At 59.3% G+C, this 22,080-nt stretch overlaps 1 non-coding gene across 9 annotated transcripts; it reads right to left on the reverse strand.

The window, feature by feature from the left end:
* Positions 1-1,074: 1,074 nt before the first annotated feature.
* On the reverse strand, positions 1,075-22,032 carry LOC102154504. 9 transcript variants are annotated; one of them, XR_005375872.1, is made up of 8 exons: positions 21,974-22,027; positions 21,473-21,548; positions 20,733-20,909; positions 20,345-20,434; positions 18,800-19,010; positions 12,672-12,903; positions 2,058-2,340; positions 1,075-1,335 (listed from the first exon to the last, which is right to left on the reverse strand). It is a non-coding gene; the product is annotated as an uncharacterized LOC102154504 (transcript). The 9 variants fall into 9 exon arrangements; XR_005375875.1 differs by having other exon boundaries at positions 1,075-1,340; XR_005375873.1 differs by having other exon boundaries at positions 1,075-1,740.
* Between the last annotated feature and the right edge of the window lie 48 nt (positions 22,033-22,080).

Below are 22,080 nucleotides of genomic sequence, written 5' to 3' on the forward strand. Positions count from 1 at the left end.
AGACCTGCCATCGCGTGTCTCGTTTTCAACACAACCGCTTACTCCTACTCCTTGATTTTTTATTTACTTCCTCCTCTTTGCCCAGGTTCCAGAAGAAAGCTGAGCCCCCTCCGCAGCTGAGCCCCCTGAACTACAAGCTCCCTCTCTTTTGTAGCTTCAGTTGTCTTCTGCCTTCCAGAGATGCGCCCGGCTCGCGGGGACTGCTCAGGCCCACAGGGCTCGGGACCAGCACGCCCCGCACCTGCTCTCGGCTGCGCACTCGCCCCGTGGGGGGAAGGCTGCCCCCGGCCCCTGTCCGGCCCCCTGCCCCGTCCTCCCTGTCCCCCCGGCATCCGTCACTCTCTCTCTTCACCTCGCTTCTCTGTCTACTTCTGTCTTCATCCCTCAGCAGAATGTAACTTCCAGAACACAGATCTCGTCTGTTAAATTTTGAATTGTGTCATCGGGTGGAGGGCCCTGGCCCGGAACTGGCACCCGGTAAATATCGGTTAAACGAAGAACCACCCCCCGCCCCGTCCTCACACAGCAGGTGCTCATCATCAAGGCGTGGTGGCTGCCGCACCGTGGAGGGGACTTGCATCGTTCGGGGAACCATCCCCTTGCTGTCTCCTGATCCTCTCCCCCCCCCCCAGGGACACACGGCGGCTCTGGCTCTGTGTGACCCGGGTGACCGGGTCCCCACGGCCAGCCACCCCCAGAGCCGGCCCTGGCAGGGGCCCGGGGCTTCCCGGCGGTAAGCACGGTGGGGCGAGCGGTCCGGGAAGGAGCAGTGGCCCTCGCGGGGCTGGTCCCCATGTGCTCCCACGTGGACACAGCTGTCCCCTCGGATGGGCCAACCCAGAGCTTTGCAGCCGCCTGACAACTCCAACGACCTGCCCCCGACCCCCCGGGGCCTTTGCCGTGAGGCCGCCTGGAAATGAGCTCTCTGAAGGGACACAGCCCGTCGCTGCTGTCCTGGGGCCCAGGTGACTCCCAAGGCCTTGCGGTCACGTGGGACCCAATACCTCCTATCTTATTGTCCCCTCTTCCAGAGGAGCCAACACCAGCCCTGTTCCCGTCAAGGAGCCCGAACACTCTCATTCAAAGGCTGTATTTACAAACGAAGCAGAATGGCCATAAACCTGCTGACCTTGCTGCTTCTGGAATCTCATAAAAAGTTTCCAAGCTGCTCCTCCCTGGGGCAAGGGAGGGTGTTGCAGTCGCTGCTCCTCGTCCAGGCCGGGCTCTCGCAGTCCTCCCTCCGCAGTCCTCCCTCCGCAGTCCTCCCTCCGCAGTCCTCCTGCAGGCCCCAAATGTAGGCTTGTCTGCTTGGCACGGGGCTTAACTCTGGAGGGGCTGCTCTTGGGGAAGCAGAGGGGGGGAGAAGAGACCGAGCATCAGGCACTGTGCAAAGGCTCTCCCCGCTCGAGCGGGGGCCCATCCCAGGCGAGCCTCACCGGCAGCTCCACCCGCGTGCCCACGTACTGGAAACATCTGTGCCGGACCCCGCTCATTTGGGGGGGGGGTCCCTCGGATACTGGTTAATGAAACATATATTTTCCAACGCCCTGCACACTGGAAGCAGCCGGGTGTTTCAGAAAAGGCCAGCGGGAGGCAGGGGACAAGGATACGGGTGGGTTTCTGGAAGGCTATGGTCTTGCTGCTAAAAAAGAGTCACACTTGGCTGCTTTGTGGCTTTTGCGCTTTGTCATTCTTCCTTCTTTGAATGAGGAGGTGAAACTTAGAGAAGCAGCTCCTAATCTTACGATCCAAGAGATGAAAGATGATCAAACGGTAAGAAGTAAAGAGCCCGGGGCACGGACGGCAGCGTGGGAAGGCTCCTTCAACCCCCACCGGGTGTGCGCCGGCTTCTTCCCACCCAGGGAAGACAGGCCTCCCCTTGTGCTGCGGGTGGGCAGACGCAGAAGTGGTCCCCGTGATCCCCACCCGTTGCGGGGCATGTCTTCGCGTGATCTACTCCCTTTAAAAATGAGGGTGACTAGCTTTGAGCCCACAAAATAGGGCAGAGGGGATGGAATGTCACTCCCGTGACCGCGTTAGGTCACGTAAGGCCTCACCTTGTTGGCAGACTTGCTGCAGAGACTCTCCTTGTGGGATTAGTGCAGTCGGCAACCGTGGTCCTTAGGAGCTGACGGCCAGGGCCAGGGCGGCAAAGGCCCGCAGTCCCACGGCGACAAGGAAATCCACTGTGCCGACAACCTGATGAGCCGGGAGGGGCATCCCTCCCCGGCCAAGCCACCACATGAGAAGGCAGCCCCGCTAACCCCTTCGCTGCAACCTCGTGACACCCCTGAGCTAAGGACGTAGCCAAGCCATGCCAAGATTCTCGAGTCACAAAAACTGCAAGAAAATGCATGCATAAATTCGTGTCAGTTTGTTTTCCAGCAATAAGTCACTAATACACCCGTTTACCCGGCCCTGGCTGGCCTCCTGGTTACACGCAGACCCCGCTGCTGGGGACGCGGAGGGGCACCGAGGGACACCTTCTCTAAGTGTTGACACACGGGAGTTGATTCCTACAGAAGGCTGCTATTTAGCCACTTCTCAACGTATCATAGTGATTAAGGACTAGAAAAAAAAAGAGCATTTGTTAAATAATCCTTTGGGGGAAGACTGGGAGCGAACGGTGGGAGACCGGACGGCACATTCCTCTTCCTTAGAGCCTTGAGTTCTGTTGCACGTAGTTTCGTAATCAGAAAATCCCGGTACCAGCTGGCATCCCTTGATCCCTCTCTGTGTACAAAGTGCCACGCCGAGCCCTTCACCCGGGTTACCCCTTTGCGCTCGCAGCCATCCTACAGGCGAGGAATGATTATTGCTCCCGCACGACAGATGAGAACGCTGAGATTTGGAGAGGTTGAGACAGGTCAGGAGGCAGCCGGGCTCCGCGGCCAGCCTGCTTAAACCCCGTGCTAGCCGTTCGTTTGCAAAAGATGGGAAACAGAGAAATCGTGGTAATAAGAGGGGCGGGAATCCTTTCTTTCTATTCTCCGGACGCCTGGGAACAAGCAGGAATGGTTTCTTCTCCAACCTGCTTCGTACCCGCGCAGAGCTGAGGCTGCACGTCCGCAGCAGGGCGTAGCCTGCGCCCCGGCTCGTCCAGCTCCCGGGCCAGGCGCATCCGCATGCTGGGAGCCGGGCTGCGCTCCACGCATCTGCTGGGGGCGCCCCGGTCACTAAGCCCTTGCTTCTCCCACGCGGACAGTGTGAGGTGCCGTGCGCTTAGGACTATCACGGATAAAGCTGCAATTAGTGTCTTTGTGCATCCAGGTTTTTCCACATTTTGAGCGTACGGGAGGGTCCTCCCAGCCTCCTCGTTCTCATGGTGCCCACCGTATCCCCCATTTATTCCAGGTGCTCAAGAGAACAACATGTCTCTGATGCCAGAGGCACAAAAATATACTTCATCGTTGAGGTAGAACAACTGGAACTTGGGAAGACACACACACACACACACACACACACACACACACAGACTGCAGTATGGTGGCAACTTACCCGGGAAACCAGTTTTTCACCCCATCTGCTGCAGACGGGTTTTGAACCGAGGTGATGGACCAGGGAGTGGAATGGACGGGACCGTGGGCCCCTCAGAGTGAAAACAGCTACCGTGTGCCGAACGCGGACCGCCGGCCGGGCACCGGGCGCAGCACTCTGCAGAGGCTGTGCCTCGGGTCTCCGGAAGGGCCGCAGCCTCCCAGCCAGGGATTGGATCTCCTCCCAGTGACACCCTCCGACTAACTAGGGGAACGGAACATAGTGGACTCGCGCTGCAGTAAGCCGCTAACTTGGCGGGGATTCGTTGTGGCCCCAACAGAAGTCTAGACTGTGTCGGCCTCCTTCAGTCCCTCCCCTGTTCCCCATCTGTGATCCGACTCAGCGCGATGTTTCAGTTTTCCTGTTAAAAGGAAAAACAAGTTGAAAACCAATCCTTCCGCCTCCTCCTCTTGTGTGGGTCCAGAAGACAAATGTTGGTGCCGGGCCGGGACAGCTCCGCCCTGGATCAGCAGTGGGGGGTCACCGGGGGTGATGACCCGGGTGCACCCCCTTCAGGCGCTCACAGGCCCCCGCCCCGGGGCTGCAGCTGTGGCCTTGCCCCCATGCGGCACTGGATGCGGGATGGAGACGTGTGGCCCAGCTGTCCAGGCCGGGCTCAGGGGCGGGGACGGGGCAGCAGCAGCCCCGCAGGCCCAGGTGCTCCCCGGAGCCACTCGGGGCTCCCACCTGCCGTCAGCGAGACTGCGGACCTGCAGAGAGGGCCACCGCCGTGGCCCAGGGTCAGGACAGCCACTGACGCCACCCTGGGGGCCCGAGGCCAAGAGGGGTCCCAGAGGGAATGCGAGACAGCAGGATTGGGGTTCCAAGGGTGGGCAGGAGGGCTGAGTGGGGCCGAGGCCTCACCTGGGTCCTCCTTCCTGCATACTCAGCCCTGCGGGCCAGGGAGCCTCGGAGGCCTCTGGGGCGCGGACCCTGCAAGCGCAGCACAGGGCACAGGGAGGGGCCCTGGAGAAACCTGCCGACTCTGACCTCAGGCTGCTGATGCCACCACCGGGGGGGCGGGGGTGCAGGGTCACGGGGCGGGGGGCGAGGACGGGGCACCCAGTGGGGCCTGGGGGTGGGGATCACTGAGCCCAGGGGGTGCAGGGTGCACGGGGGGGGCGTGGCAAGGATGCGGTGCCCAGCAAGGCCTGGGGGCCTGGGGCCAGGGTCACCAAGCCGGCCACACTGGGGACTGGAAGGGTAAGCAGGTGCTCCTGGTGGCTGCGGAACCCACCAGGTGCCGATGGGCCTTCCGGCCTCGAAAATTCGGGAAACTCCCCGCTGTGTCTGGGGGATTCTCGTCGTGTGCTGACGACACCCCGGGCAGAGGGCCCGCTGACCCCCCAAGGCCCCGCCGCGCACCCCCTGGGCCCAGGACTCCTCGCCGGGGCCTGCACACCCCAGCTGTAGTCAAGGCAGCAAGGCGTCCAGGCCCCAGGGGTGGAATCACAACGGCTACAAGCCAGACGTTAATAGTCCATAGGCACCTGCCAGCCGCAGCCCCCGCAGCCCCCCGCGGCTGACGTGACCCTGCGCTGGTGGAGAAGGCTCTGGTCGGTGACCAGGGTCAGGCCGCTGGGAAAGCTTCCGAAATGCATTCACTCCCCCACTTGATGTGGCACAGTCGTTCCAGGAAAAGGATGCTTTGCCACCTCACACCGCGACCCCTGCCACCTTTCTACCTCTGAATACAGTCGTGAGGTCCGGAGGCGCGGCAGCCGCCCCGCAGCCATGAGGCAGCCAGCAGGAGAATCAATGAGGCACACACCTGCAGAGGATGGAAAAGCGCCTGGCATCCTGACGGCCCCACTGAGCGTCTATTCTCGTTGTAGGCACTTGCCTCACCTCCAGACTTCCCAGAATTTGAGATCATCGCACATCTTCATGGCTTGGGCCACCACCAGTCAGATGTGTTGCTTGCTTGTTGCCAACTATGTCCTGAACCACGTAGTTGTTTCCAGAAGGACAGCCACCTTTCTTCTCACAAGAATTAGGAAGCTCGGGGCCTGTTACCGAAGCGACAGCCCGTGACCAACGAGCCACGTGAAAACTCTAAGACCAGGTTCCTCCAGCCCTAGGAGCAGAAAGCTTTCTTGCTCCAATCCTGCCTTCCTCTCCCTTGGCCGAGAGGACACAGTTGCTCTCCTGCTTTCCTGCCTCCAGACCCTACCCACGGCCCCACTGCTTCCCGTCTTCCCCCGGCTCGGTCTGCGCTCGCGGAGTCGCGCGTGGCAACAATCAGAGTCCGATTCTCCTTGGCAACTGCAAAGGTGAGCTGTCGCCAGGCCTGTCAACAGTCACAGCAGAAAGAGCGTATTTATTCATCTAAGACCTTCATGAGTCACAGTCTAAACACTCTACGAACCCTGGTCTGGCGAGGCGTCCCCGGCCCGGGCTCCGGAGAGAGCGCCACCCCCCACCCCGCCCCCAGCACCACTTCAACACAACAGACTCTGGGCTCCCTAATCTCCGGGCTGCACAAGTGGTCGAGTTATTACTGACTCGGAGTCATGACATAGAACCTTCCACCTGGAGTGTGTGCGTGTGTGAGGAGGAGGAGGGGGACGGAGGTCGACCCTGTCCCCGGGCAAGGCGGGAGCCTTCCTACGGCGATAGGCCGCTGCCTAAGGACAGCCTCCTCAAAATAGGCCCCGTTCCTTATAGGACGAGAGCTCAAGTCTCCCCACCTTTTGGTGACCCCCTGTTTTATAGATCCTCTTGCCTGGCAGTGTCAGCCGGGACTCAATGAATTTAGCCATGTGGAGGTGGGTCTGTGCAGGGCTGAGTGCGGGGGAGACGGAAGAGAAGAGCCGCGACCTTTGCAAACTTTCGACGACGTGAGCCTCTAATTAGAATTCTTCGTCTTTGGGGATCCCTGGGGGGCTCAGCGGTTTGGCGCCTGCCTTTGGCCCGGGGAGTGATCCTGGGGTCCCGGGATCGAATCCCACGTTGGGATCCCTGCATGGAGCCTGCTTCTCCCTCTGCCTGTGTCTCTGCCTCTCTCTCTCTCTGTGTGTGTCTAACATGAATAAATGAATAAAATCTTAAAAAAAAAAAAAAAAGAATTCTGGGTCTTTGTTTCCACCTTCATCCCACGCCCACAGTGACCAGGACTGTCCCCTGTGGAGTAGGGAAATGCACGACACAAGTCGTGGTGTGTCTCGCTCTCTCCCGGCCCCTCCTATGTGTGGGTGTCGCTGAGCCTTTACTTGCCTCGGGAGCCCCCCGCCCCCCGACCTCCTTAGGGGCGCCCGTCCCTGCCTCACCTGCCACTCCCTTGAGGGGAGCGCTTATCATCTGCCAGTTGCCTATCCTCGCGTCCGTCACCTCCGTGGCAGCGGGAGGCTTGCCAAAGCAGGGTCCATCTCAGGTCGCCACCATACGGAACATTCCCTGACACAGGCTTGGCCCCTCGAGTGATATAAACTGAGCAAAGATGGTAGAGGGAGGGAAGGGGCCGTCGTCCACAACCCGGCAGACACCAAAACGGGCTTTCGGGTCCCTGAACTTGGAAAGGAGGACGAGGAACAGGACCGACCAAGGGGGCATTCCTGAGGTCCCGGCCATCCGTGTTCGTGAACATACCACCACTGTGGGAACATGGACCAAGCCTCACACTGCTCTGTCCAAAAAAGGGGGAGCGGTCGAGACCTTCTTCTGCCTCTAAGGGGCTCTCAGAGCATTGCTTGAAGTGCTCCTTTTGCATAAGAGCCTTGAGTGAGCTGCTGCGGGGACACCAGGACAGACGGGCTCCCTCCCGCTGCCGAAGGCAGATGCACAGCATCCGTGGGGAGGCTTCTCAGTGGGGGGGTCACCATTCAGCGGAAGGAGAAAGTGAAAGGCCCACGGCTCCGTCCTGAAGCACCATTAATGACCGGGGGACGGGGCCACCTGTGAGGGACCCCGCGTGGTGCTGCTCAGGAGTCCCCTGACCTGGAATCTGGCCCCCCCCTGACATCCCAGCACTGGTCAGGGGAGCTCTCCCAGGCGCCGGGGGCCCGTTAGTGGGGGGAGAGAAGGCCCACGGCCTCTCGGTTAGGAACCCCTAAGTGGGAGAAATGACAGGAGCCACCAAACTGTTCTGGCTGCCAATCGGACCAGGAGCCTCCCGGGACCCCGCCAGCGGGGAGGACGGGTGTGGGAGGGAAGGCTCGGGAGCCCAGAAAACATGCTAAGAGGGAAAGCCGAGGAGTCAGAAATCACTCCTCCAGCCCTCCCGTCTTCAGCGATTTGGCCAACCCGTCAGTTCCGCCCGTTTTCCTGAGGCCCAGGCTCTTCGGCTGTAAAACGGAGACCACACGCCCTAACCCTACAGACCTGCTGCAGGCCCTCGGGGATCACAGGTTCACAGCTCCCGACCCACGCAGGCCTTGGGAGCATGCACGCGCGCTTAGCACCACCGACATGGGGTCTGAGAACCCAAGTCAGCTCTCCCTCCTGTTATCCTGTGACCCCCGGTCACCCCCACTTGGATATTTGCCCCCAAGCTGGTGTGGCTGGGGAATTCCAGATGTTATCGGGCTGCCTTCCGGGGCCGGACGCACTGCCTGCGCCCCACCTTCACCCTCTGTCTCAAACACCTGGCACTCTCGCGCCACCGTGTACCTTCTTTTTTGTGAATCCGGGCATAGATCTCTCCCTGGGCTTATCTAGAACCTTCCTCTCTTGGATGTTGACCTTCTCCAGATTCAACCCAGCGTTGCGGCCCCTTCCTGTACAGTCCCTGTCCCCCCCCCCCCGCCCCCAACCTGGCTGGACTCTGCTTCACTCTGCGGGGAGCGAGGCCAGGGAGGCAGCACGGGCTCAGGCTTGGGCCTATCGTCGGCACTCGTGGCTTCTGCCCCCTCATAGGACGCGGGCCCCAGCAGCTCCCCGAGTTCCCCAGCCGAGGCCGGAGCCAGCCAGGCAGCTGCCCACCCCCCCCCTCCATTGAACGGCCACAGGCCTGGGCTCAGAGACCCGGCGGAGAACGGGTGCCGCGTGTGCGGAAGCCCCAAGCCTGGCCGCCGCAGCTCGTCCCTGGATGGGGCCGCGACTCCACCCGCACGGGGCCGCGCCCTGGGGAGGAGGCACCACCGGCTGGGACCGAAGGGCAGGGGGATGGCTGCTCGGCAGACCAGGCAGGAGCGTGGAAGTGACCCTGAGACCATCAGCTACCCCGACCTGAGAAAGACTTTCAACAAATGATGCTGCTTGTCCGAAAACCCAGAGGACAAGCACACCCCAAACCAGCTTTGGGATGCGACCGAGTCCATAAAGGGGGGGCATTGGCTAAAATTGATTAAATTATTGGTTAAATAAATTCGCCTTCTTGGGACCGTGATGCAAAGGGGAGGGAAGAGACCCAGACATCTCCCCACGCAACCCGCACAACACTCCGAACCCCGGACGGTGCCCTGAAACCCCCATCAGAGTCGACCGAGTGCCCCAGGCAGCCAGGCGGCGAGCTGCGGGACGTGGGTGCAGACCCAGCTGTGCCTGGCGGCCGGGATCTCTGCGCTCCCAGGCCCGTGCTGGCCAGGACCCTGGGCACCCACCGCCGCGGAGCCCCGTTACCCAGAGACCCCGTGTCTCCCCCGGCAGTTGCCCCCCCACTGCCGGCCTCCTGACCACCCCGCAAGCCACGGTCGTCCTTTCCTGCCAGGACAGAGCACAGGCACGACACCGGGCCCAGAGCTGGCGCCGCCACTTGCCGCCGTGTGACCCGGCACGCCCCCGGGCCCTGGCACCCCATGTGGCCACGCATCCCCCAGGCGGCCGGGCGGCGACGTGAGCAGCACCGGGGGCTTGGGGCTGTCACCACCAGCCGCTCTGGTGACGCCCCGACGTGGCTTCCTGGTCGCGGAGCCCATAGGAGGAGGCGCTGGAGGCCGGTGGTGCCACCGGCTGGCCGGGGCCTCGCTGAGCCAGGGGCCGAGGAGGTGGCCCTGCACCTGCGGGCCCCGTCACCCAGCCACAGGGAGGTCGCCGGTCCCAAGCGTTGCGGGGTGTGTGGGGCAGAGCAGCTCGGCTCACACCCGGTCTCCAGATGCCCCCACCCGCCCCCCGCGCCCTCCCTCCCACGGTCCTCTCCCCGCTGAAAACGGCCCGTGCGCGGGGCTGCAGCAGGATCCGGGGCCGCGGGATGCTCCGGAGGCCCCATGTGCCCCGGGTCTGGGGGAGCACCGCCCGTGCCCGTGCTGGGGGCGCTCCGAGGACGCAGAGAGGCCTCGCGCAGTGTTGCTGGGCCGTGGCCGGGCTCGGGGATGGGGCCAGCTTGCCCCTGCTGAGGAGTTGAGCCCCGCGTGGTCCCCGTCTGTGCATCCAGTCCCTGGGGCCGGGCTCTTTATGGTGGAAACCGGCCTGGGCGCCGCAGGTGCCGTGGGGACCAGAGCAGCCATGACCTCTGGGTTCCTGGATCCCACCGGCAGGTGCAGGGGACAGGCAGGGGCCAAAGCGCAGCTTCGGGGACCGTGTGGCAGGGCACACGCCCCGGGCCCCCTGGGGTCAGGGAAGTCTCTCCTCGTAAACAAGCTCCCCTGACCCGATGGAGGGCTCGGGGACCTGCAGGCAGAGGACGTGCGGGCAGGAAAGGTGAAGACAGGACAAGCTGCGAACCGAGCCAGGGGAGCGTGGAAAGGCTGTGGCCCAAAGGCGCCAGCACCCAGGTTATTGCAAGACGCCCCCCCCCCCCCCGCCCGGTACTGCTTCTCTTTCATTCGATGCCAGCTGAGTCCGAGGCTGTCATTCGCGTAGCCCGTGTACTTTCTGGGCTGTGCACGTGGCACGCGGTAGCCCCCACGGCGACCCCAGGAGGAATGCACCACCGCCACACTCGTTTCACAGACGGGAGCACTGAGGCCCCAGAAGGGCCCACCGTGTGCAGGCGACGTGACATGGGAATCCGGGTCTCTCGGGCGCCGGGTGCGGGATCCTAGCAGCAGGGCATCTGCGGGTCCCCGCAGGCCCGAGCTGCGCCTTGCCGGGCCTGCTTGGATGGGCAGCGCCCGGCCGGGCCGGAGCTCACGACGGGCGTGCAGCACGGGTCCCTGCCTGTCCCCACCGGGTCCCGGCTCGCTGCGCCGCGGGTGCCGGGGTGTGTGCCGGCCCGCGTTCATCGGCGTCGCCCCCTATGCAGTAGGTGCGCCGCCCTCCTCCCCTGCACTCCGCAGACAGGGACCCGGAGCCCCACAGGTGGAACACTCGGGCGGAGGACGCAGGGGGACGGGCGGCTGGAGTTACCCAGGGCCACCACCCGGTGCCATCGTGCTCCCGCCCCAGTCCTCGGGCTCTGGCCCTGCATCCCCCAGGACTGCGTTCAAGGTCCCCCCCACACCTGCTGCGCTCACCTCCCGTCGCCCTCGGCTGCTCCGCGCTCACCCAGTAAACCTGGGGATGCCAACTGCCGGCTCCCCGTGCACCCCCGCATGGGGCCGGGCTCACGCCGCCTCCACAACGCGGGGGACGCCGCAGCAGCTGCAGCGGATCATGAAATGGGCGGGTAAGTGCGTCGGTCGGGGGGTAGTGCTGGACGCCCAGGCCTCACCCGCTGCTGCTGAAGGACAGCTGGGTGCACGGCGGGATCCCAGGATTTACCTTCCCCTTGGGCGTTTCCCCTCCTTCTCTCCTTGCTCTTTTAAAGATCCCAAAGAAAGGGGCGCCCGGGCAGCTCAGCCATTGAGCATCTGCCCTGGGCTCAGGGCATGACCCCAGGGTCCTGGGATCGAGTCCCGCGTTGGGCTCCCTGCGTGGAGCCTGCTTCTCCCTCTGCCTGGGTCTCTGCCTCTCTCTGTGAGTCTCTCAGGAACAAATAATTTTTTTTTTAAATCCCCAAGAAAGATGACACAAGAACCAAGATCAAGGATGAGGCAGCTGGTTTACGGGAAGGACAAAGAAGACTGAGGGTCTGGGGGGAAGTGTGAATCTGTCAAGGTGTGTCGGGGACCCAAGTGCCCCACTCCAGGGTGCCCCCCCCAGGGCCCAGGGCCTCCCCGAGTGCAGGACGCCCTGCAGGGGAGGAAGCGGCCGGGCTGTGATTGTTCCTGAGCTGCGGGGACGCAGCCGCTCCGGGCACTTCAGGAAGTACTTGCTCCGAGAGGCCCTTCCGGCTATTGTCGCCAGGGCTGGGCCTGCTGGGCTGGCCCTGGGACAGGGTGCGCTCTGGGTCACAGGTCTGCCCAGGGCGCGGGGGGCAGGAAGGCGCAGGCCGGATTAGTAGGGTTGGGCCCGTCCTTCAGGCCCTGCCAGCCTGGCCCCGGGCCGGGCGCGCTTCCACCGAAGAAGAGGCAGGTGCTGCCGTGGGGGCCGTGCGGGGAGCCGGGGCTCGGGGTGGGGGCTCGGCCCGAAGGCCCCTTGCCCTGCCCTGAGCTCCAGAACGCCCTCGTCGCCCTCGTCCGTGGAACAGGGAGGCCCGCCGGCCCCAGAGGTCGCGAGGTCGAGCCGTCGGGCTGATGGACCTGCGGGTCGGCCAGGGCAGTGGGGGCAGGCTCTGGCCGTCCTTCTCCCCAGCAGCCGGCGGGCCCGGTGGCCTCGTGTCCTGCACCTGCTGCAGGTGTGCCCGGGTGCCCGGCTGTCCCTGGCCGGCCTTGCCCCGACCCCTGCGGCAGAGAGCCTCCCCCTGCTCCAGGCACTACAAATACCAAGGATGACGCACCGCGTGGCCCCTGAGGCCGCCGGGCGGGAGAGGAGCCGGGCTTCCCACCTCGCCCCCGCTCGAGCCCGGGTTGCCGTCGGTTCCAGCACGTCCTGGGTCACCCAGCGCCAGCAGCAGCCCCGCGGCCCCCCTCCTGGCACAGCCCCCCAGCCACGAGGCCCAGCGTGGGGGAGCATCCAAGGACGCAGCCGCCCCACCCTGACCTGTGATTATGATCATAGCAGCGGCGCCCGTTGAGGGCTGTGGCCGCCGCTGTTCCGAGCGCTTTAGAGCGAGCGCCCCGCGTCCCCTGGGAAGTAGGCACAGCTCACGTCTCCAGCGTCCGACGGAGGAGGCGAGTCTCAGGGGCCGCGACATCAGACTGCGGCAGCGCGAGTCATCCCCATGTCTCGCCCCCCGTTTAGCACCAAGTTAAACATCTGTTCACAAGCACAGACGTCTCGGGGTGAGCTGTGGGAACCACCACCGCACGGCAAGGCGCCCGGGGACCCCCACCCACCTGAGCATCCGCGGACAGGCGGACAGGCCAGAGGGCAGGGGCCTGCCCCGCCTCAGCGAGCTCGGTGGCCGGGCCGCCACAGACGGGACGGGGTGCAGGTGACATTGACACCATTTCTGCAGCTGCCGAGCCTCATGTCTCTCGTTCTCCCGCCAGGACACTGTTGCCCAAACCAGGTGCAACTGGCAGCCGCGACACCTCAGACCAGCGCCGCAGAAACAACAAACCTAACCTGTAAAAGGAGCAAAGCGGGTGTTCACCTGGCTGTTCTTCAGGGGGGCAGAAGGCAGGACGCGTGAGACGGTCGGGAGGGGTCCTGGGGCCGCCACCGTCCCTCTCGGGTCCCCAGATGCAATCGCTTGGGCTTCCGGGGAACTCGCCGCCGACACTGCGCTCCAGGAGCGGGAAACCGGGCGGCTTGGGGGCATCTCCGGGTGCGGCCGGGCTGGGCGGTCCCCACAGGCAGGGAGCCGTGCAGCTCTCTGCAGCCGGGGCGACCTTCCCTGGGCCTACTGAGCTCCCTGGGTCCTCAGGAGGCCGCGCCAGGCATTGCCACCTGCCACCCCAGGAGGCAGAGGCTCGGAGCACCATGCAAACTTGACCCCTCTGCCTCCCCAGCCCGGGTCTTCATCGTGGGCTGGTGGGGAGGGGGCCTCGGGGTGGGAGCAGCAGCGCTGTTCTCGGCCCACCCGGCCTGCGCGGCGCAGCCGCTATCCTTCCCTTGCAACCGTCACTCACCGGCGTGTGACCTGGCGTGTGACCTGGCGTGTGACCTCGGTGTCCCTGGCCTGCTGGCTCTCCTGGGCCCCTGGGGAGGAGGACACCTGCAGAAGGTGCCCCCCGCCCCCGTAGGAACATAAGCTGCCGCGGTTGGGGGAGCGTCCCTGTCCTTTATTCAGTCACAGCCGGAGCGCAGCCCCGTGTTCACCCGGAGCCAGTGACCCGGGCGGCGCGGTGGGGGACGGGCCGTGGGGCAGGCGGGGTGCGGGGCGCGGGGCTGGGGGGCACGGGGTGCTCGGATCCCCGGCCTCTCCCGGCGGGGGCGGGGTCGTGATTCCTTTTTCTAGTTAGTGTCTGCTCGAGCATCAGGCGTATATTGCTTTGGTGATGAGAAGAGAGATTGTTGAAATAAAAACAGTTAAAAAACCCCACCAAGGCCACATGGGGTCATCTCTGGGCTGTGGGGTCACTGGGTGATTTGTGTTTCTGCGTCTTTCCTTTGTGTGTTCTCCGCTCTACTTCTCTCCCGCCTCGAGCGTGCGATGCCTTCAGATTTCAAATCAATCAATCAATAAAGGAATAAGCGACACGAATTCTCAAACAGGAGTGATCTCGCGTGAGTGTGCGCCCCAGCCACCTCGGCCTCCCCGGCTCCTGTCGCGACACGCCGAGGGTGGAATGAGCTGAGTCCTCTCTCCGCGAAGACAAAACGCCTCCAGGAGGGGTGGCTGCTGCCCCAGGTCGGGCACACGAGCTCATGCCACCACCCCACCTGCCCCAGGGAGCACCTCTTTTTTTTTTTTTTTTAATCATTGCTGCTGTTCAATCAACTCGTCTGATTACTTTTTACCAAATTGGGGGAGGGGGGGTGTTTCCATCCGATCAAAATTCATATTGTGTCAATTAGCTCCATTCTTCAAACTAGGAAGGAAATGTTCAAGTTCCCTAGAGAAACCTTCGAGGGTTGTTGATTCAAATGCAAACATGTATACGAGCTCCTCTGGGACACAAGTTCTGCCAGGGAAGAACAGAAGGGGCCAAAGTCAATGCTCTGGGGTGTGTGTGTGTGTGTGTGTGTGTGTGTGTGTGTGTGTTTCTTCTTTGGAAAGGAAAAAAAAAAAAGAGGGGAAGGGAAGGGGAGAGAGAATATAAAGAGAGAATGTATGAGGACAAAGGCAGAGAAACCTCAAGGCGGGGCAGCCCGGGTGGCTCAGCGGTTTAGCGCCGCTTTCAGCCCAGGGCGTGACCGCGGGTCCTGGGATCGAGTCCCGCGTTGGGCTCCCTGCGTGGAGCCTGCTTCTCCTTCTGCCTGTGTCTCTGCCTCTCTCTGTCTGTCTCTCATGAATAAATACATAAAATCTTAAAAAAAAAAAAAGAAAGAAAGAAAGAACCCTCAAGGGGAGCAGTGTTGACAATTAGAACGCAACAGTAATAGAACAAAAGGGGCCTAAAAAAGTTTCTTCCACCCCCGCCCCCCAACCATCATTTTCCAGACGAGAAAGCTCAGCCCAGGGAAATCAGTAACGTGCCCACTGCAAACAGTTACATGATGACTGAAGCAAGATCCCAAGCCAAAGTCTCCGGATTGCAGAGCTGGCCCGCTTTCAACCCAACCCAGCGCACCCCGCCTTCGGGTGCGGGAGGTCCGGGTGACCTACCCAGCCTCTTCCAAAGGCCTCGACAGTTAGAGGATTAAACATTTGGATGCTGCCCTGGGAGTATTCCTTCAAAGGCGGCTCTCTCAAAAGAGGCGGATCAAAGAGTGGTGGCGAGAGGGGTCGGTACCCGTTAGGGTGCTTGCAACGGGGACTCCGACTCAGGGGCCTAGGCAATAAAGGAGATTTTGTTGAAAGCACCACGGCGTGGTGACTTTTGGGGTGGGGGTGGGAGGGGCTTTCCCAGCAGCTACAGCAAATCCCCAAAGATCCAAGTCTCTCCCCATCCTCTTGCTCTGCCTTGGGCAGCCCCGTCTTCCTCGGACAGCCGGTGCTCTCCGGGGCCCCCACCCGAAGCTCTGGGGCCAGCACCTGCCCGCCCCGCCTGGTGCCTCCATCCCCATCTGTCCCTCGTGGGCTCAAGCTGCCCTTGCACCTCCAACTGATTTTCTCAAAAAGGGGACCGTGGGCCCTGTGTGTCAGAACTGTCGCCGAGGCTGGTGGACCAGCCACACGGTCCCCACGCGGCCGCCCAGCGCCACCGAGGAGCACGGCCCTGCGGCGCCCACCACCGGCCCCGAGCATCCCGGTGCCGGGAGGAGACTGGCCGCTGACACTCACGAATGGTCATCGCATTCGAGGGGTGCCTTTAAAACAGACAGACAGACAGACAGACAGAAACCCAAACAAACCAGCACAGCTGGCACCGAGCAGAGCACGAGACAGACGGGCTGTGGCTCAGGGCCCACGCGCTTCCCGCCCGGCTCCTGCAGCCACGTCCCAACCCCTGGCCTGGAGGCTGAGGTCACGGGCTGCTGCCGAGGTGGCAGCAGGGGTGGATCCGACGCTTTCTGGGGCTGCGCAGGCCAAGGATCGCTGGGAGCGGGGGCTTCCAGGCTTCCACCCGCCCCGTGCAGGATCCAGCGAGTAAGAAATGAAACGGGCTCGGGTTCTGGAATTCAGCTTAAGAAATCTCTCTTCTAGGAGACCTCCTGGAGGCTCTGGTCAGGCCACCCACGTCTACACTGACTTAAGGGCCGAGGCGGGGGGCATGGTGAAAGCCCGGGCGGGATGACGCCGGCGGGCAACCCCTTGGCTCCGGGCAGTGGCCTCTGCAACGTGGGGGGCGCTGGGGCGCAGCCTGTGCCCGCGCTCCTCTGCCTCACTTCCACCCGCCGCGCAAACCCCGATCGGCTACGGGCAGGGGACTCCAAGAGCCACCCCAGGGTGGTGAGGTCCTTTCCCAGGGACTCAACCAGGACCAGACCGCAGGCCTTCTCGGACAGCGGGCAAGCGACACTCTGCGCTGAGCGCCCGGCGTGGGGGTCCCGGCAGGCCAAAGGTCAAGCCCTAGCCCTGAACTCACTTGGTCTGATGTTAGACCTGCACTGGGACCGTCACCACTGGCCCTATCTGGCTGTTTATACTTAAAGTCATTAAAATTAAGTAAAGCTCAACACTCCTTTCCCTGGTGACAGTAGTCGCACCCGATGTCACTAGGGAACGGTTAGCGAGCTCCAGCTCCAGCTCCAGCTCCAGCTCCAGCTCCAGCTCCAGCTCCCGTGCGCTGCTTTACAAACCCCCACTAGAGGGTATCCAGCTGTGGGAGCCGATGTGAGGGTCGCAGGACATAGAGCGGCGCGTGCCCTGCACAACACCTGCCGCCTGAAAGGGCCCCCCATTACCGCAAAACCTCATCCTCCGTTACGGCCTCTACTCTCCCCCCTTCCTCCGGGCCCGCGGCGGCCAAGCTCTACGTGTATAAGGCTCAGGGTCGGTTGGGAGGGCCCTGTCCCCCGAGTTCCTGACCCCAAAGGCTGGGGACCCTGGGGAATGTGATTTTTTTTAAGATTTTATTTATTTATTCATGATACATATATAGAGAGAGAGGCAGAGACACAGGCCGAGGGAGAAGCAGGCTCCATGCAGGGAGCCCGACGCCAGACTCAATCCCAGGACTCCAGGATCAGGCCTTGGGCCAAAGGTGACGCCAAACCACCGAGCCATCCAGGGATCCCCGGAATGCGCATTTCTAACGGGTTCCTAACTCCTGTTGATGCTGCAGCTCCGGGAACCACCTGTTGAGACCCGCTTCCCTAGGCAGCTCTTCCCAAGCCATTGCTGCCGCTTTTTGTTAGGGAGTCGCCAGTCCTCTGTGAGCATCGGCCTTTCCTGAACAGACCTTGCGAGGTCGTGCATCTGCTGCAGGCAGGCTCGTCCCCCTTCCCCGGAGACGCTCTCACCTGCACTCTGCAACCCCGACTCAGCCTCTCATAGGCCTGGTCAACGGCTTCCCCCGCAGACCCGCACCCCCAAGGCTGTGCCTCGCGTCTCCGTGCTGCCTCTGACCTGTTGCTTATGTTTGCTGTGACGGAACAGTTATTTGATTCCCTGCCCGTGTTTCCTAAAGTGTAAGATGTTCCCGAGGCATCAGTAAATCCGGATGGTGCACAGAGAATCGGCATCGAACCACAGGTGAAACAGTCCTCGCTTTCAGTTCTTTCCAACCCCCTTTACAGCAGGAAGCAAGCCTCAGTCTGGGGCCGACGTGACTTCACCCCCTCGCTAAGAATCCTCCGAGTCAGAGCCCGGGTCAGGTAACCCCACCACCGCCCATCTTCATCACCGTCACACCTTGGGGCCTTAAATTCCCGTGGTGTGAGCCTGCCAGGGTCATCTGTGAGCTTTACAGATGCTCGCGTGAATTACCTCCACGAATCCCGTAGCTTTATGAAGTAGATAGAATCGTGATTTTCAGTTCACAAATGGAGAAACTGAGGCACAGAGAAGCCCTCATCATAGTCATATAGTTGAGAAGTGGGAGAACCAGGATTCCAACCTAAGCAGACTATGCCCTTAACCGCAGTCACCAACCCTGGGCTAGAGTTTACCAAAATTGTTGTGTTTTTACCCTTGTCTTCTATTTTGGGCAAGGACATGCATTTTCTATTTAGCTGGTGATAAAAGCTTCTTTTTTTACCTGAATTAAGGTGGCGTACTAGTTGTGCGCTAGTGGTCGAGCTGCTCTTGGGTGGGGGAGCTGTGACCCGGCACACAGTGGCGACTGTCTGGGGCAATAAGCCTAGGAGACGGCGAGCCCCTCGGGGGCAGGGTCCCGCTCGTGCCAGCCCGGGGTCGGCCAGAGAACAGGTGCAGCCACGGGCTGAACTGAGAAGGGCCCAGGGAAGGACGGCTCTGAGATGTGGGGGGCAGGACACAAGGTGGCAGGGTTGGGGGTTGCCAGGGACTGGGCCCAGCGACAGGCGTCACATCACCACCCTAGAGGGGCCAGGGGAGAAGATGGCGTGAGTGTGGCGAGAGTGATCGCTGGCTGGCAGCGTGGAAGAGGAGCCACCAGACAGAAGCTGTGGCCCAAGGGAACCAGCTCGGGGGGCTGGGGGCTGCTCCTCCTCGACCGGCTCATCTCCACTGCGCCTGCCCTAGCCAGGAGGCCAGAGGGCAAGGGGCTGGGGACACTGGCAGTAAAGGTCACCCCCCCAGGCACAGAGCAAGGCCGAGGAAAGCAGGAAGGAGCATGAGACCCAGAGAACCAGCAGCACCATGACGGGCACAGTGTGGTGGGGAGAGCGCAGTGCACAAGACCCATTCGTTGCTTGAAACTGAACTCAACTCTAGAAACTGGTTTCAAGTTAAAAAAAAAAAAATGCTGTGTGCTAAAAGCAACTAGACCCTGGACCTCGAGGGTCCTACTTCCAGCTTATCTGGACACAGGAATGATTAGATTTCACTGACCTCTTGGGGCTTGAGTCACACATGCAAGGAGCTGGGTCACCAGTGCACAGAGTGTTTCAAGGTGTAATTACATCCTCCACCTCGTCAGGGTGTCTAAGCTAGACTGTGAGAGCTGGGGAGTCAGGGGTGGGCCATGGAACAAGTGGGAATTCGTGGAGGAGGCCCTTTCCCAGAGTCCACAGGAGCAGCAGCAGCCTCGGCCCAAGGGTGACTATGAAAAAGAAGAAGAGGTACTCATATGCAAGTCTCAGTAGGAAAGAGAGCCCTTGGGGCACCTGGGTGGCTCATTTGGTTCAGCATCTGACTTGAGTTCAGCTAAGGTCATGATCTCAGGGTGGTGAGATGGAGCCTCACATTGGGTCCCCGGATGAGTGTGGAGCCTGCTTGGGATTCTCTCTCCACCCCTACCCACGCCCTACACTGCATGCGCAGGCACACACACTCTCTTTCTCTCTCAAAAAAAAAAAAAGACTCTCTCTGCATGGGCAAATGGGAAGATCGCATAGTGCACTTCTACACATGTCCAAGTACCATGGTTGTTTCAAGGAAAGGCACCCGCTCCATTGTTGGAATTGAATTTTTTTCACGGATTACCATTTGTGCCTGAAAGAACGAATTATAAAACTATGGGCACTCAGACCTGAGTAATGGGGAGATGTGACCTCAAAAATTAAGTAAATGAGCCTGTTATGCAAAGGGAAACAACTGACAGTATCTATTGCCAGTGGTAATGTTCAAGCTTTTGCATGGAAATTAGAATTTTGGAAAATATATACGCCATCGATAACTTCCCAGCTTCTCAATACCTAAAGGCTTTTCAGATGAGATCTGTGGTGGCATTAATGAAAGTGATATTTTGATGTTGTATAAAGAAATGTGTCAAAACCTGGATGAACTGCATAATTCAGTAAATCAGTATTTTCCAAACGCCCAATACGCCATGTTGCAAAATCACACACAGGCAAAACACCGATTTAAGCACAAAATAGCCAATGGATCTTAGGGTAACATAGTATGAAAATTTCATTAATATGTTTTCAGATTCCATATTACAATCAACTCTTTTAAGAAACTGGCAGCCAAGTTTTGATTTAGTATCAAAAAAGTCTATTAAAGTACCTTTTCCTTTTACAACTACATATCCACAAGAGGCTAAATGGTTTTTTTTATACTGCAAGCAAAACAACATATGGCAACACATTGAATGCAGAAGAGGTTATAAGAATCTGTCTTCCATTAAGTCACACATTAAAGAGATTTGCAAAAAATGTCACTTTCCCCACTGAAATTTTTTCGATTATCACAAAAAATGTTAATTATGTAACTTCTAATCAGTTCATTATTGTTATTTTAAAATAAATTAGTAGGTTAAATGATTTTTCAATGTCTCAGTTGTAATTTCTAATACAATAAATATTAGTAGATACAACCTACACTAAAAAATAAAAAAATAAAAAGGTTCTTTGGGGTCCTCAATAATTTTTAAAAGTAAAAACATTCCTGAAGCCAGAGTATTTGAGAATTACTATTGTACAAGAATCTTACCAGTACAATGAAATCCCAGAGGTAAGAGCTTCTTGGGAATCTAGAAAAATGCATGACACCCAGGTAGAAAAACAGTTGTTGGTTCCAAATCTACAAAAGAAAACAATAAATGTAAAAATTAATAAATGTTTAACTAAATGTCTACAAAATGTACCAACATGCCAGCTTCGTTCACTGTTAAATTAGCATTAGCATTCATAAGGATTTCATTCCCTTGAATGCAACTTACAGGGTCAGTTCTCCCACTTCACAAATTCCCCTATTCATAGCGTACACAGTAATTGTTGGGAACTCATAGCCAATCGTAAATTAAAAACCCTATGAAGATTCTTAAAACAAAAAAAAAAATAAGTATACTTAATGTGAGATACGGATGCAGCTGATGTACCTGATGTTTTGTGTGGTGGCGACTACAAAAGTCAGAACATGTAGGGCTCGGGAAGGTCCTGCTTTAAGCACAGCATCGCATTGCCTGTAGGTTACAGCCTTCTTGAAACTCGAGTGACAGGCGACATCATCAGCCGCTAAGGAGATGTCTTCACCAGGTGAAATACCTCCCCCCGACCTTTGGCAGGAATGGGAGAGACACAAAATGAAAATAAAATAAACCGATCCGCAGAGGAGCAAAATCACAGGGAAAGGAGAAACCACTTGCTCTGTTGTTGGAGTCTGAGCAATGGCACAGGGGCCTCTGAATCCTGGGCAGGGGTTGACACCGCCCGCACACCCAGACTTTGGCCGTTGGGTGTGAGCAAGAGGGGCTGATGGTTTACAAGAGCCTTGGGGCCCCTCACCAGAAAAGGAGGACGTCTGAAAGCAAAGGCTGGGGGCATTTTCTACAGGGTAGCCAGCCCGAAGCAAGAAGTCACCCAATGATGGTGCCCACTTTGGTTCCATGAGGCCCTTGCCCCCTCACTGACACCTCAGAGTTATATTTCCTTGTCAAGGAGCAGTGTCCAGGGGCACCTGGGTGTCTCAGTCAAGCATCTAACTCTATCCCTGTTTGGGTCTTGATCTCAGGGTCATGAGTTCAAGCCTCACCTACTTAAAGAAAAAAAAAAAAGGGGGAACTGTGCCCAGTACTCTAGAGATGTCTCCGACTTCAGTCCCTTAAAGTGTCTTCCTTACCTTTCTGCCACGCTCAGCTCCGTTGTCTGGAGCAAGGCAGCGCTGACCCTTCATCCATCTCTGCGACATCATGACTCTGAGACAATATGGTAGAAAGACCCCTTAACAGGGATCGCCAGGGATGGGATTTCCTGCAGTACTTACATTGCAAGTACTTATTTTCTTCCTCATTTGACTTTTCTATAGTGTCTGCTCTGATGCATTTATTTCAATTTGTTTTTAATTTTAAAGGATATGGGTAAAGTAACTGGCTTATAATAGGTCTTTGATAAGGAGCAGCCACTATTATTTGGGAATTAATCAGAGAGTGCCCTAACATTTCCTGCATTGAAACCAGGAGCTCTCCGCTGCCAAGAGAGGACAGATGGACTTCCATTTTCTGGAGCTGCCTCATTTAATAAAAAAGGTAAAATAAAAATAGAAAAGTGGAAAAATGGGATTATAAAACATATAAAATATTTGAGATGTTATATTTAACAAATCAGTGTTTTAAACACATACACAGAACGCCTGGGTGGCTCAGCGGTTGAGTATCTGCCTTCGGCTCAGAGCGTGATTCCCAGATTCGAGTCCCACATTGGGATTTCCATGGGGAGCCTGCTGCTCCC

The sequence above is a fragment of the Canis lupus genome, chromosome 21 (assembly GCF_011100685.1).
Source record: "Canis lupus familiaris isolate Mischka breed German Shepherd chromosome 21, alternate assembly UU_Cfam_GSD_1.0, whole genome shotgun sequence".
Lineage (NCBI taxonomy): Eukaryota > Metazoa > Chordata > Mammalia > Carnivora > Canidae > Canis > Canis lupus.